General features: G+C 45.7%; 1 long non-coding RNA gene across 1 annotated transcript in view; it reads left to right on the forward strand.

Moving 5' to 3' along the window:
• The first annotated feature begins 588 nt into the window (after positions 1-588).
• Positions 589-16,674, forward strand: part of LOC104842471 — a 33,694-nt gene continuing 17,608 nt past the window's right edge. The window contains exons 1-2 of the long non-coding RNA XR_775453.1: positions 589-603; positions 12,396-12,399. This is a non-coding gene — a long non-coding RNA (uncharacterized LOC104842471). The remainder of the gene's footprint in view (positions 604-12,395; positions 12,400-16,674) is intronic.

Here is a 16,674-nt window from a genome sequence, read left to right on the forward strand (position 1 = left end):
ACAAATGCAAAGTCGCCCATGCAGCAACTCAGACTAGGTAGGTGGCTAGGGAACAGCTTTACTATAAAAGGAGCCGGGGACGGGGGTGGGAGTTGCACATATATCAGCAGTGTGCCTTTGAGGCAAAGAAAACCACCAGTGTACCGGGCTGCTCTTAGAAAAGCATATCTGAAAGTCAAGGAAATGTATTAGTCCCCTCTATTCAGCAGTTGTGAGACCACATCTGGAGAGCTGCATGCAGGTTTGGGGTCTCCAGTGCAAGGAAGACTCATACTGAAATGAGTCTGGCAGAGGGCTGGAGGACGTGACATGCGAGGAGGGGCTGAGGGAGCTGGGCTTGTTCAGCCTTAAAAAGGAGAAGTCCAAGGGGAGAGCTTACTGGTGTCTGCAGCTACGTAATGGCGAGGTGCAGAAAAGGTGGAGCCAAGCTCTGCAGAGCTGCACAACAATGGCTCAAGAAGCAACAGACACAAGTTGCGACAAGGGAGGAAAATTGTTTTCACCATAAGAGTAGTCAAACACTGGAGCAAGTGCCCAGAGAAGCTGTGGGACCTTCAGCCTTGGAGTTTTTCAAAACTTGACTGGACAGGCCCTGAGCAAGCTGTTGTAACTGGCCATGCTTTGCCTGGGAGGTTTGACCTGAAGCTTCCTGAGGTCCCTTACAACCTGAATTGTGCCATGCTTTTGGGATTCTGCCAGAGACACTGTAGCTTACCAAAAACAGTGTATTGGCTGCTGTAACAGCCACCGCCAAACTGTCAGAATAAAGTCATTGGGTCCAAAGCAACAGTATAGTTACACAGAAATACTTGTATGTACAGACACATAAGTCTGTAGTAAGCCCCTGTGTCCAATTTTTCAGAGCTGAGCACTGCTGGGGAAAGGTTCTGTTTTCCCTCTTCCACCCTTGTAATCAAGAAATCATGCCTCAGAAGATGATAACATAAGCCCTTATCTATACAAATGGACTGAACTGGGTAGATGGGATTAAATGGCCTTTTAGAAGGTTACCAGGTCAGGCTTAAATGAAATGGATCCTTGTGGTTATTTTGCCAGGTTTTATGACTTCTTCCTGTTTTGTTCAATACAGGAGCAGCTCTTCAATGGAATAAGCCTAGGTAAGACAAGAAGAAACAGCCTTAAAATAGAACCAGTTTTGCTTTACAAGCATCAGTGGTTTTACTTTCCTTACAGGACTTGATATTGTAGTGTTTCCAAAGAAGCTGTAGGTTCAGAGCCGCACCCAGAGAGGTTCAGACTGGATGTCTGGAAGCATTTCTTTACCAAGAGGGTGGTCAAACCCTGGAACGGGCTTCCTAGAGAGGTGGTTGGTGCCCCAAGCCTGTCAGTGTTTAAGAGGCATTTGGACAATGCCCTTAGCAACATGCTTTAACTTTTGGTCAGCCCTGAAGTGGTCAGGCCCTTGGACTAGATGATCGTTGTAGGTCCCTTCCAACTGAAATGGTCTAGTTCAGTCTATTCCTCGGTGTCAGCAATAACAAATTTCATGTCTGTGGTATTGTCACAAAAGGCGTTTTTCCAACCTAGCTCACAGCTTTTGAGAAAAGAAATTGCAAAATTGTTTCTTTATGAGGCTGAGCTATGCTGATGATAGTCCACAAACCCCACCCTTGCACCAGAGAGAGTCAGAGTGCTGAACCTATGCTTTTCTAACCATTCGTATTGTTAGAGGAGGATAAGCTTCAACATGAGATCACTTTGCTCAGGAACTTGTCCAGCTGTGGTCTGGCAGTCTCCAAAGATGGCAACATCACAACCCCTCCAGTCTGTCCCAGTGCTTAACCACCCTCGAGGTGAACAGAGGTTTTCCCCGTACCCGTTTGGATTTCCTTCTCACAGCTTTGTAGCATGGCAACTTGTCCTTTCTGCTCGGGAAGCCGTTGTCTGTTAAAGTGTCCAGCAAGCGGGGCCTGCAGCCCCTCAGCTCCGCTGCCCTGGGCAGAGGAACGCTCTGGAAGGGGCCTGCCTGCCCACCAGACCCTTCTTTGGATGGCCCGCACCTCAGCCCAGTGAGCTAGCTAGCAGGTAACAACAGCTGTGAGGCCAAACTGAAGGAGACCTCTGCAAAACGCAGGTCACCTTAGGGTTACCACATACCAACAGCATGGTGATTAATGCAACCATCCCGACGCGCACACTTACCGGACAGTATGGTTCCTCTGTTTAGCTGGCAGGAAAGTTGCTTTCCAGGTGCTGGCAGAGGATGTGCTGATTCTGCTGTGCTTCAGGAAATGGTGATGTGGCCTGTTTTGAGGTCCAAGATGGAGAACCAGGCATGGAGGAAGGAGGCCAAGTCTGATGAGATCTAATGCTGGCACCCTTACTTTGAGTTCTTCACAGATTTGGTGAATACTCAGTCCAAGAAGAGTTCGGAGCATTTCCTGAGCACTTGGCCATCACCTTTATGCAGGAGCTTCACTTTACATGAGGGCCAGGAGACCATGAAGGGATTTTTCTCTGATTCCTGCAGTGCTTTCTCCAAAACGCATGAGCTCCCACAGGAGCAGCTGCCTGGAGAGCCCCCAGTGCCTTGGTTTGGTAAATGTCACTGGGGTGCTGCATCAGGACAACAGCAGCCACCTGACCCCACTGCTCCTGAGCCAATTAGCCTGCTCTCTTACGTGAAATAAGGTGCCAAAGGGGGGGGAGGGGGTTGTTCCTGGGTTCTGCTCCCAGTGAGTGCTTGCAGTTTCCATGCACCATTGCCATACATCAGGCACTTGTGGCTGCTCTCTTTATACCCCATTTTTTATTCTCCTACACAGCAGCCAGTGTCAGAAGACAAAAAAGCCATAAGTCTTTCTGAACTGTTACCACACCAAGGTGTCCCCATTTACCACCCTCTTGTGCAATTAAGTAAATGCTAACTACACTACCCAAAAATGGGCCCCTCAGCAGTTTCTGCCTTAGTTTCACTCCTGTGTAGGAAAAGGCCACACAGCCAAGTGGCCAGGGGAGACCTGGAGCTGAATGCTGCTTTCTGTTTCCTCACCTTCCCACAAACTCACCTTTTAAACTGAAGCAGCTCCTTTTTTTTTTTTTTTTTTAAACCCAATTTTCTGGTGAGGTAAAAGGTGAGGTGATACTTTGCTTCTGTGATAGGCAGCACTCATTAGCCAGAGGGGTAAAAGGCCATCACAGTTGTCATCAACACGTTCTCATACTTCCCCTCTCCTAGCAAACCCAGGTGGTTCCTGCAGCATCAAGCACTACATTGAAGATGACCCAGTTTTCTGTAGGCTCAGGTTTGGCAGCCCTGACTTGCTCACAGTGCTGAGCTTTCATTTTTACACTACATTGTGGAAATTGTGTTTCTGCTACAACAGTTCTTACAGCAACCATGTGGTAGTGGCGAGCATCACCATGCATTTCCCTCAGTGATCCCTGTTGCTGAACACAGGGTCCAGGCCATTTATTCCCGTCCAGCCGACCTGTGCAACACTGCACTAATAGGCAAGGCAGAGCAGGAACACCTGTGTGAAGCCTGTGGGCATTTTAACACCCGATTGTAAGGTGACAGGGAGCTGACTGCAAATTCAATAAAGATTTTCTGCTATTTCAAATAGACTTTTTTCAAAGAGAAAAATGGCATGGCCAAGGAGGTGATGTCATATTTATTGAAGTTTCAGTCATATCTCATTTCCAGCATTTATCTGGTAACATTGTTTAAAGAGACACTTACCACTTAAAACCAAAGTGCTCACATTTCAGCAGGCTGCCAATGCTGAAGCTGCAGGAGGGGCTTCCCGGGTCCCACAGCCAAGACCCACTGCCTGCAGCCACAGCCACAAACCGACTTGGGCTTCAGCTCCAAGAGAAGCCCCAATAGCAGCTTGTGTTCAACAATAAAAACCAAGTTCACTGAAAAGTTAGTTAGACTGAGGGGCTGAGCCCTGGGAAAGAGCAACATCTCACTGGGGACTGACAGCCTGCCCCTGCCCCGGTGCCGGTGCTGGGGGGTGAAGCAGAGGCAAGGCTGGGGCAGGAGCAGCTCCCAGCCATGGCATTGCCTGCGTTCACATGCCTCTGCACCATAACATGTCAGCATTAGAGTCGTGTTGCCGGTGCCTTCAAAGAGAAACAGGAGTTCAATTAATTCTCTCGCTTTTCTCTTATTTCCACTGAAAAAAAAAAGAAGAAAAAATTCACTTACCAAAGGGTTTTTCTTAAGGAACTTGGAAAAAAATTTCATGGTGGGAGCAACGGCTAGGCAGGCTTTGCCAGGCAAAAGCTAAGCCTGTGCTCCCACGACATGGTTTAAATTGACATGTACCTACAATGTAGCGTTTATATTGGCCACTCCTTTATCTTTAGCCATTCCAAGAGACAAAACAAACCCCCTCATCTCCTTACTTCTTTCCTTTACTACAAGATAGCAGAATCACCACCAGTGTTAGCTCCCCCAGACCACAGGGAACAAAGAAACCTGCTGGTTTTCTTTCCCAGCTTGTGAATGCATTTACTCCCTTGTTAGGCCCATTGATGGTCCTGACATAACTTCAGAAAACGGGAGGGGAAGCAGATTTCAGCTGCAGTATGTTTTCCTCAGCTCTGTTTAGAAACCTGTGTGTGCTTACACACGCAGTGGTGTTAGTTTGTAAGTCAGTGCCAGGACAGCTGCTCTGACAACACACCCAATGCAGTAACACCAGGCATCCCAGAAATCCCACTTGCCTGGGTGACAAGGCAAATCGTTCAGCTCCCGGTGTTTGTGTAATCGAAGCATTCGTGGTTTTCCCTGACTTGCTAATCCCTGGGCGATGCTGTGAAAGTAAAACTGCTGCTGCTCTGCACAGCATCATGTGATATTTAAACTGTGTTTCTACCCTGAGTGCATATAGGCTATTTTAGATCATTTTTTGTTGCTTCTTTCTCAAGAGGGAGGAGAACAGAGGAAATCTAATGCTTTATTAAAAGCTTGGGGAAAGTAAGAGCAAAGCAACCTGTGAGCATGCAACAGGAAAGGCAGATTCCCTGTTTAGTGGCCAAGGGAGCAGAAGCTACAAGTGCAGTATGACCCTGCCCCACTGCACTGAAGGACTTCTCCTACAGGTGTTTGTAGGGCACATCATTAAGAATTAAGGTGTACACTTAGGACAGCAGAAAAAGAGCTGGAGGAGAAATAGTATTCAGAGTCATTCAGTGAGACTCCTATGATTGAAGAAACTCCGTCAATCCTATGTTTCAAGTTGATAAAGTTCATGGTATGAGAAATCACTCACAACATAGCTTCAAGATTTGCCTGAGGGATGTGCTGCACAAGTAGAAAGCCACGCAGGTGGTCACCAAGCACCTCTCCTTGCCTCTCCTGGCCTGACAGGCACCTCCCAAGGCCAGTTCCACTGACTGCTATTTAGAGCTGTTATTAAAACAGAAATCTAATGAAAATAATCTTTTGCTATGGGGAAGACTAGTTGGACAATGACTGATGACCAGGGCACCTGCAGACTTTCCTCTCTCAAGAATAACTGGGGGATTATGCACGTATGACAGAAACTGTCTTTCTCCCGCCTCAATACGCAGAAATTACCTGTATGCTTGCAACCAGCAAAATGCATGAAATGAAAATCCCAGCCCTGTCCCTGTGCAGGCTCCACACTCACCAGCTCATGAGCCCAAGCCAGGGTCAGTTATCTAAAGGGACACACGTCACACACGGAGCTCTGATGTATTACGACCATCTCTTCCTGCCTCCCCACACTGGTAACATCATATGTAGTCCTTTCATTTCCTTCTCCTGCTCCTTTCTTGTTGCTTTCGGCACCTAGGTCCGAGGTACCACAACTGAATGCATGAGGATCTCCTGCTAGCACAAAGCTCTCGATGCTGTGGTTCCAAACCAAACCTCCTGCAAAGGCTTTGATGAGACGGTATCATTTTTCAGAGGGAATCTGGCCTTACTGTGAGGAATTTGACACCTTCACAGGGCCTGAGGCAGCCCGGCTGTGCACACTGCTGCATCGCTGGATGCCAGCCAATGCCTGCTACGCAACTTCAGCATCTGGTCTTGCATGTTCAAGTAGCAGTGGTGTCTACATGAAACACACACATACATGGCCATTGCACATCTGTGCATATGTGTGTGTGTGTGTCTGTCTTCTTTTTCAATTGCACAGGACTGCCGTATTAGCTCTCATTAATTTTTCAAGCTGCTGCCTCCTGCAGCCCGTGCTGGGGTGGAAGAGGGAGCTGCCAGCAGACACAGACAGCTCATGACAACGTGGCCAATGAGGCTCCTGTAACAAACATTCAGGGAAAGCACATTTTTAACGTTGTGGCAGCAAGAATGAGGTAATGCAGTAAAATATTAATGAACCCTTTCAGCTGACATCTCTAAATACATTCTAGAGGCTAAACTTTGGAGGTCAAGACAGTGTATCAACTACATATTCATCCAGCTATAAAATGCTCCCTGTTTTTTAACCAATGCTGGGGAGAGGTGGGAGGGAGAGAGAGGCGGGGATCAGAGAAAGAAAAGAGAAGGCCAGCTATAAAGCTCATTGCATTTCAAAAGGAAGCACATGGAAGGTTAGGGCAAAAATTGGATGGTACATTCCTCCTTTTCAGAGATGAAGGATTCCACCCTTCTAAAGATATCTTTTAACGGTTAAAAATACTCTCACTCAAAAAGCATCACAAAATACGATGAGCTCCAGATACTCTAAGCTTGATACAACACTATGTTACCTGGCCTGCAAAAAGGCAAATGAGCTATGCAAAAGTGCTTTCATTTTTTTTTATTCTTAGTCCATAGCTCACCATCAGCTGAGCACAAACATGGTGCTCACTGCTGATGACTTTAGAGATGAGCAGAAATGCAGATGAAACTACTTTTGGCCTTATTATTCAAAGGGGAAGGAAAAAGCAGAAAACAGATTAAGGAACAAATAGTTAGATGAGAAAAAAAAAACCCTCAAGGAATGCTTCTATCTATCAATTGTTTTGCTGGCCAAATAAACAAAGTCTATTACTTCAGTCTGCTTCCAAGGGACACCTGGAGGACAAAACCTGGCACTTTTTTGTATGGCTTGATTGCTCACTCTCTTTGTGTCTAATGAGAACAACGTGGCTTTTACTGCTGGGCTCCTTGGCCCTTGTCATCATCTCGCATGTGCCAGCTCTCAGATCCTCTTTGCTGCCCTTAAAAATCAGCATGAGTTCCCAGGTGCCAGGGTCCTGCTGCGGAGCTCCCAGCACCAGTGAGCCCAGCCCCCTCCCCAGTGGTTCCAGCCCATCTCCAGCCCCAGAACCCTCCGTGAAGGCAGGCTCCCACTGCTGCGCTAGCACAAGGCACCGGGAGAGCCCAAGCAATGGTTCTCCTTTGAAATGGCACTGTTGTATTCAACCCTAGTAAAAGACACTGAAAAAACCTGAGGAAATCTAACAGCGCAAAACGTACAGAGATGCAAAACAAAATGTCTGGAGGTCGTCCGTGTGAGCAAGGATACAAAATGTATTTCAGATGGCTTTTTTGAATCATTCTTTTTGATGTTTATCTATCATCTGAGCCATTTCTTTTGCAGTACTCAGGCCATCTGGTAATTAGCTCATGATGTGTGGATTCAAAACACATCCTTAGTACTTTGTTGATGAAGTAATATTTCTCCTGCTTGTTTTGCCTAGACAGACTCCACAGCCATTCCTCCAGGGCTGTGGGATTTATGCAGCTACTTCAGCTGCTTTCAGCTACAAAAAACCAACCTTTAAAAACCGTTGGTGGTCTTGGTCAGGATCCAAATGACAGGAAGGACACTGGTCTCCACCAGGGTTTCTGACAGATGCCGAGTCTGCTGTGCTGCAGCGGAAGATGGATGCTTAGAACGCAACCCTTGCATTTCTTTTTTCCCCAGCTCCAGCCATCCCTTCCCTTCTCAGCTGACCAAGCATGGATTTGGATGGCCCCAGCTCTCTTCCCAAAGACATCCAGGGAGGTGCTCCCTATGCAGAGCACTTACTCAAGGCGTCCTGGGCAGAGGCTGGAGGCACCAAAGTGGCCAATCCCAAAGAGAGGGTGCCACCTTCTGCTGAGCTTTGTAGGAAACACCTCTGAACTGACTGTCCTGACTGCAGCCTGTGGAAGCACATTTCAGTGCCTGCAATCTAAGGCAGAGTCCCGTGGCCAGGCTTGCCCATACACTGAGCTCAAGCTCCTTGACATGAAGTAAAGAGCAAGCCACACAGAGCAGTGAAGATGGCATCTTCCCAGCCAGCTTCCTCTGAGCAATATGTGGGAGCATTTCCTTGGAGCTCAGCACAGCACGCTGAGGTTTCCTTCACTCCCAACTACAAGAGCATGAGCTATGGGAAAAATTATGAAGGGATTTGGAGGAGGAGGCTGACAACATAACCAACCTGAAGTGGGGTAAACCTAGTCTAGGGCTGAGTGACTCAAGAGCGAGCTTTTCTGCCTTGCAGGTCAGGAGCTGAGTAAGTGTGTGCAATGAAACAGGCAGAGGAAGTGACTTCTCTAAAAGGGCTCTGTAGACGATGTACTCATTTTGAAGTTTGTCCTTCCTGGTCACACATTGGCTCCCATCAGAACTATTCAACATGTAAAGAGTTGTAAGCCTTCATTTACTACAACACTTCATCTTTTAATATTAGTATAGGTCACATGCGCAAGAAAAGACATTTATTTTACTTGTGTTTGGACCTGCAGTTCAACACAGTATCTGGAAGAAGAAACAAAAAAAACACTCTCTCTGCTGGTCAGTTGTTGAAGAGAAGCTTTTGTCATTTGGTGGCAGCAGCACAGATCATAACTACACGTAGCAACAGGTTGGGAAGTTCATCAGTGAGAGACCATGTCTCTGGCACAAGGGAACAAACTGCCCTGAGGACAACATGGAAGGGAGCCTTTCCGTCCCCTCTGCATGTTCCTAGAGGCCACAAGGAAAAAACCTTCCTCCCTCAACCTGCATGCAGGCTGTGTGTTTGCTCTCAGGGAAAAGTATTTTAAGGAATATGGATCATCTCCAAGGCAGAATATGCACAAGAACAACAGTAAGATAAAGCATTCAGAAAAGAAAATGAAGTTAATAAATATTTCTCATAAGACCACACAATTTTTTTTTCCTTTAGCACAAAAAAGCTCTAGTAAGGCTATGAAAGCAAGGCAAAAAACAGTATCACCACCCCACACACCTCCCAAACCAAACCAAAAAAAAACCCCACTCAAACATATGCTGAGGAAAGAAGAAGAGTGGTTTAACACTTATGTTCATGCTCCCTATATGGCTGAGGGCAAAGCAGGCTGCCAGCTCATGCATTCTCTGAATTGGGGCATCTCTCTCCACTGTCCATGCAAGGAGCCATAGTGCTAAACGAGGGAGCTAAAGGATATACATAAAGTTGTGTATGTGAATAACCTCACCCAAATACAGTTCTGTCCTGGTTTCAGCTGGGATGTAGTTAACTGTCTTCCTAGTACCTGGTACAGTGCTATGTTTTGAGTTCAGTATGTGAAGAATGTTGATAACACTGATGTTTTCGGTTGTTGCTCAGTAGTGTTTAGACTAGAGTCAAGGATTTTTCAGCTTCTCATGCCCAGCCAGGGCACCTGACCCAAACTGGCCAACAGTGTATTCCATACCATGGGACATCCCATCTAGTTTAGGAACTGGGAAGTGGGGGGGCAGGGATTCGCCGCTCAGGGACTGGCTGGGTGTCGGTCGGCGGGTGGTGAGCAATTGCCCTGCGCATCATTTGTACATTTCAATCCTTTTATTACTACTGTTGTCACTTTATTAGTGTTATCATTATCATTATTAGTTTCTTCTTTTCTGTTCTATTAAATCGTTCTTATCTCAACCCAGGAGTTTTACTTCTTTTCCTGATTTTCTCCCCCATCCCACTGGATGGGGGGGGAGTGAGTGAGCGGCTGCGTGGGGCTTAGTTGCTGGCTGGGGTTAAACCACGACAAGTTCTCAGCCTTGTGAATTTTAAACATCTAGTACAGCGTTCCATTATATTCTCATTGTCCAAGTTAAAGGTAAACACACAGCAACAAGCAATTTCACTCATCTCAAATCATGTTGGCATCATTACTTGGATGCTATGGCAACAGGTAATACAGAAAAATGATGCAAGGGTGACCAGACATGAGGGATTGTTAAAGAAAAAGCATCAGTTTTAATTCTGAGAAAAAAACAAATGCAGCAACTGGTGTTTACAGAAATGTGTTTTCTGTTTCAGCTGGCAACACCTATTTCCAAAAACATTCTTCCTTTGCTATTACAAATTCATCTGGAAGGTCCACAAAGCAGAATGGTTAGCCAGCTCTCGATACACTGCATCTTGCTGCTGACTATGAACTGAAGCTTTTCTTTTTCTTTTTTTCCTCATCAGTTTTCCCAACCTGTGCTTATGAAACCTATCAAGATGGATCAAAATAGATCAAGGACTGTTGTTCCTAATCAACAGCATGATTTGGCTGCATTTCACCAAGAGGCAGACACCACAAGTCAGCCTGAGCCAACACTCTAGTTTATGACTTTCAAAAACATTTTTCCCATGGACTGTAGCTGAATTCAATCAACAGATGAAAACCAACATATTTTTTTCCTGTATAACCCCTAACTCATATAAGTCCCACAAAAAAGAGGCAGCAGTAAAGAGGGAATTGGAGGGGCAAGAGCATTAGAGAAGGTGAGATGGGGGCCAACTATTGGAGGCAACAAAGACAGCTGCAGGTACCCATAGCTGACAAGGACTCTGCACTGCGCCTGTCCTTTCTTAACCCTACAGATGCTACAGAGGAAAGCATGGTGTATATCCTTGCTGTGGCAGCCAGCATCACCGTCACAAAGGCATGGAGACTGATGGCAAGCAGACCTCTGTCCAGGTGCACTTGGCTTTCAGAGAGGCAGATGCTACCAGAGACAGGCTGCAGAACGGGGACATGGGTTCCCCTTCTCCTACCACCCCTGTCAGTATAGTTTAATGACATCACCTAAAGAAGGAAAAATAAACCTTGGCAATTCACTTTTTTTTTTTTTGTAATAAAAATGTGTGCTACATTTAAGCAAGACTTGGCAAGAAGTTTTTCATTTGTATAGTTAGATTCCACGACATTTGGTAGAAGATTTGGCCCTTCATGCCATTTAAAAAGCCATACATGCTTATGTTGTTGACATAACAATTAAGACATTTACTTGCAGGTGTTTATAGCCTCATTCAATTTATATGTTTAATGAAATAGTCAGATTGAGAAATTAGACTCACAGAAGTCAGAAAGTCTGAAGTATGGATTCCCAAAGCAACTGTAACTTATATCCCACTTTCATATAAAACCAGAAGAGAAGTGGTTCAGATGTCAAGAGCCGTACAATTCAAGATTTATTCTTTTTTTTTTTTTAAGTAGACTCTTTCAGCCAGTGGAATAGGAACTGAACACTGAACCATGGTGCAAGCATCTGATTATTTCTGTTTCTGGAAAGTATCCCTAGACCTCCACCCTCTCTCGCAAACAGTTACCAACCAGCAAACAAGTGGCGTTGAACTCCCAGGACCTGTTGCACAAGGCCATTCCCGCTTCACAGGACCACCTTCTGCAATGATCACAGCTGCAGAGAAACAGTTAAAAAAAGGATCGAAAGCCACATTGAGCCATTGTAGTCGGTCAGTAGGCTGTTTCTACTGGTACACTATTACACCTGGTCCTCCATCATGCACACTTTCTGAGAAACATCCACACCAGGGGAAAAAAAAAACCCCACCAACCTCTACAGAAAGGGTGCCTGTGAGACATGACTGTACTGCACCTATTAAGAATGTTACAAGGCATAAAAGCTGACCCCTTCCAGCAGCGATCACTAACACAAGTTTCCAGATGGTGGCTATCAAGATTTAGTGCCATTCAATTCCAGGCCATAGGAAAGGTTTATGCTGATCAACCCAAAGGTCTAAAGCAGGAGTCTCCCCCCTCTCCCCATGACACCCCTCCTCCCACACATGCTCCTTCCACTTCTGGCACTCCCCAGGCTGCTCACGGGGATTCAGCTTGTGGGACAAACCTACATTTAATGCTGTTTCCTGACCCAGATCTAGTCTCTGGAAGCAATATAAAACATTAAGCAGTGTTAGGAAACAAGTAAGAATAGGCAGAGAGACCTGGGATGCTTAAAGAGAGAGCCAGCTGCTGCCACCTACTACCTAGTAAGTGGCCATAGAGTGGATGGAGGCAGACTCTTCTCCAAGGTGCACTGTGACAGGACAAGAGGCAGCAGACACAAGTTGCAACACGGAGATTCCCATTAGATATGAGAATTTCTTTTTTTTTACCATGAGGGACGCAAAAAACTTGTGGGATCTCTGTCCTTAGAGATGTTCAAGGCTCAGCCAGACAGCCCTAAGCAAGCTGATGCAGCTATGAGCCTGGTCCTGCGGGGAGAGGGGCTGCTCCTGGGACCTCCAGTGGTCCCTCCCAACCCAAACTGATCTTCTGGTCTTTGCTGCTGGGTCCCACTTTGTGCTCTGATGGTTCTCTGTGTCCAGCATCTTGCTGTGAAACTATTCTACTTAATTTCTCTCTCCCTGACTGCATCGGACTCTGTTTTTAAAGACATCTGCAACACTATCTTCTTGCTCCATCTCCTGGGGAAGTGTTATTTCTTCAAACTTTATTCCTGCAGAGAGTGCTGGTTGCATTTAGAATGTAGCTATTACTTCTTAAATTCGTCCAGGTGCTGATTACAGCCGATAAAATGGCCAAGAGTGATTTTCAACAGGAGTTACAGTTCTGTCAAAAACAACGTTTGGGTGAAGCTTTATTACTGATTAAATTCTTCAGAACTCAGCAAGCAAACCAGATGCTGCAGCCCACTCCCCCAAAGTTTTACAGCCACTGCTGTTTCTGACAGCCTTCACATGCCTCTCCCTTCCTTTCCATGCCCTGAGTGAATATTGGCTTGGAGGGTAGGAGGTGAAAAGAGGGAGGGGGAGAAAAGTTATTTTTGGCTTTCAACTTTTTATGGCATTCCTGTCCCATAAAACTCTTTAGAGCTGTGTGTCTCACCCTGGGTCAGAACAAAACCGGTTCTGAAATCGCAGAGAAATTTCTTCATGAGATGCAAGTTGTCCAGCTGCCAGACGGTAGCGATAACGTCCCAAAGCACGGACCCACTCGGGGCCCTGAGCCAGCAGAACGCAGGCATGGAGAACCTAGGGATACAGACTGCTTATAAACCCACTGGATGCTTAAGCCCACATTCATCTCCGAGGCAAAATTCCCTCGACAGGAGCTTTCCTTGACTTGAAAGGGCTGAGCTCAGCGTCCTCACCCCGTGCGGGGCAGCAGTCTAGACATGACGGCGTGGGCGGGCGCGTGGGGAGGAGGCTGGCAGGATGGGACCAGCCTCACACTTTCTTCCAGGAGGCTCCTCCGCCCTCCAGCCATCCCTCGGCACAGCCACGGCACCGCAACCCATCGGCCCTCCTGGGCCTGGGATGATCCTTGTCCAAACGTTTAGCCAACACACGAGACACGGCGTTACTGCGAGGAACACGTGAGCCTCCATAGAATAGGGACTGAGTTTTATGGAGGTCGAATGAAGTATAATTTTCTAGCTGACATAATTGCATAGCTCATTGAGAATTGCTGTCTCTCTTCACATCTTCAGTACCAGCGGTGCCTGTTAAAAGCAAAATCAAGACTTAGAAAACTTTTTGGAGGCTTTTATGGCACCGATTCTCAGCATACTGTTTAAAAGCTTGAAGTTTGCTTACTTAAAGTACCTAGCAGAGGTACAAGCCCCAGGACAGAAGTGGGTTTTAGGGAACGAGTCCATGACATAATTTCTCAGGGTTGGGTTTTTTTTCATTTAGTTAGTTTTTTATCTTTTTTCAAACAGAGCCACTCAAGTTAACTGAATTATCACATATGCCTCTCCAGACACCATTCAGCACCTAATCAAGCGGTAGGATTATAAATACCATGTGTTGCAGCAGTGGCTGAGCCTCAGTCGTCAAAGGTTAAATTGTCTTTACAGCTCTGCACCAGTGGGATAAAGAAATTGCACCAGGAAAGCAGTGATTTCATTGCATAAGGCAAACGCCACACAGAAAATAATTAAAGTTTACAGAAAATGTGGGTTATGTGAGTCATGCAAAATACATCCTTTTTGCTCTGGTTCTTCAGTAACATAAGGCAGAAGTGACCTCTGAGCTGCTGAATTACAAGTAAAATGACAAGGTAAGCAGATCCCTGCTTAGGCAAAGCTGTCTGTCTCTCACTGGGAGATAGACACAGTCTCTCCAAACTCCCAGAGATCAACCTTTGTAACTGAATAAGCAGGAGAGCTTGTAGGAAAACAGGGAAAAGAGGGGATATGGATTTTACTTGTGCTTGCTAACTCTTTTGAAATAACCTTGGTAGAAGAATTAAATGTAATTTAGAGAGGGAAATGTATTATTTATGGATGTATTGCAATAAGCAGGGAAAAAGTGGATACTTCTTCAGAATCCTGGAGATAGGCAACTCCCCAAAAGAGGCATGAGCTAGAAGCAGGGAAAGTAGACATTGCTGGATGATGTGTTTGTTTATTTTTAATTGGATCCCAGAGATCATAAAAAAATCATCCAGCTGAGCTGGAACCCACTCCCAGGATTTCTAGGAGCTTAACAAAAAGGCTGCAACTGAGAACAGAAGCCCAGATCTCCTTTTTAGCCAAGCATTTTTCCAGGGCTAGTAGAGGGAGTGCCCATTCTCCTGGTTTATTTAACTTTCAGGCTTACTTCCAGAGCCAACAAGTTTGTATGGCTGAGTCTCTCTGTGCTCACGACTAGCAAATACTTTGTTTATTTGCAGCTGCCATGCTTGGACTAAGATAAACCAGATCAGTAAGGCTTATGTGAACGTGAAATAGTAGAGCTAGTCTGAGCTAAAGCCAACGGAACAGGTCAGCCCAATATGAAGTGGCTGGCATCATCTTGTAATGAAAACAGAAGCAAAGCGATTCAAGCACCAGCCAGACCTTTCTCTGAAATACACAAATCAATGGGACCACTAGACAGACGCACACAGAGAAGGGAAGGCAAAGAAAGGACAGAGGCCTGGTATCAGCTAGGATCAAAAGGCAAAGGCACAAACCAGTACCTGAAAGGCAACAATTGCATGTAGATGTGACAAGGTTATAAAGAGACTTAGTTTTTGATGTCCTATATACAAGCTCATCTGAAGAAGTTACCTTGAACAGTCCTGTAACTGATATCATTTCAGTGAGTCTCAGCCCATGAACTTCTATTTCTTGGATCTCTGTCCTCAGTCATGTACAGCATTGACCCCACATTTGCACATTCCAGCAGCTGTTGTATTTTCTTTAGCGTTCAGCCTTCTTTAGCTTTCATCACGATGATCTCTAATCTGCTTCAGAGCTGATCTGGCAAAGAAATCCACTTTGAAAAACTGCGTGCAACAGCTCCCTAAAGTCTGCAGGTCTTAGGAGTTTGGAGGACTTCCAGCCCTCTCCCAGGGACTCCCCAGTTCACACTCAAAGATGTTTCAGACAATTGGGCTGACACTAAATAAAATTTAACTCCCTAATTCCCCAGGGGCTGGAATAAAAAGGGAAAAAATACACATAAATTTAGGTATATGAGTGATTATACAACGTGGAGAGAAGAGCTTTGCGTGGCTAGTGGAATTTGCTGCTGTCACAGCTGGATGGCCAATCCCAGCTCAGCTGTGGCCATAAGCAACTTGCTGGCCTCAAGGTCCTTACAGAAGAAACCCATGAAATTTGTTGTAGGAACTTTGTGCTCTCAGATAAGTTGGGAAGGGGGTGGGGGGGCTGGCACTGCACCTTTAAGTCTCACTTTTGAGGGAATGTTAACAGCTGTCATAATTAAGAAGAAAGGCAACAATACGGTAGCCTTCAGCAGTGAAGTTCCCCTCCATATAGTCTCATTTCTAGCAAAGTCTGAACCTATGCAATCTCTCCCTTTAGGTGTTGCACATAGCCACCAGGCAAGGACAGAGATCCACAGCCATGTAGCACAGCTTGGGAAAACACACTTACAGTTTATTCATGTGCACGATGTGGCATCCTGCAGCATGTTTGAGTGACGATGCATTAAACGATTGCTGTATCTGCTAATGCAATGCATATATTTGTACATATTACATATGTTCATATGTATTGCATACACATAGTGTACTGATTCATTACATTGGTAGGTTTATGGTATGATTTTTTTTTTTTTCAGCAAAAGCAGAACTGTAAGTCATTAGTGATTAAAAAAAAAAATAAATTTCTGATGTTCCCTCCAGGGAGATTGCTTAGGGAATGTTTAAGAATATAGTGGATGGGCTGAGTTTACGTCTCCTACTTGTATGAGGAGAATCCCGACCATGAGCATTTTAGAGCAGTCCCCACCATGCAGTAACTCTTTCCAGCAGTGCAAGGCAGTTAGCAAGCAGTTGGTTCTACCCAGACTAGCAAAGCAATATCCAGGTAACATGCTGAAAGACTGCAAGCTGACAGAGTCCTACATTTGCCACCTTTTCCAAAAGCAGTAGGTATCACAGAGACACACACATTGCTCATTCTTCACATGAAAGATTCAGTCTCCAGTGTCAACTCCACAAGCCTGCTCTTGTGGTTTAACCCCAGCCAGCAACTAAGCACCATGCAGCTGCTCACTCATTTTCCGCCC

Source organism: Haliaeetus leucocephalus, unplaced genomic scaffold, assembly GCF_000737465.1.
Source record: "Haliaeetus leucocephalus isolate CR32 unplaced genomic scaffold, Haliaeetus_leucocephalus-4.0 Scaffold1007, whole genome shotgun sequence".
NCBI classification, from domain to species: Eukaryota; Metazoa; Chordata; class Aves; order Accipitriformes; family Accipitridae; genus Haliaeetus; species Haliaeetus leucocephalus.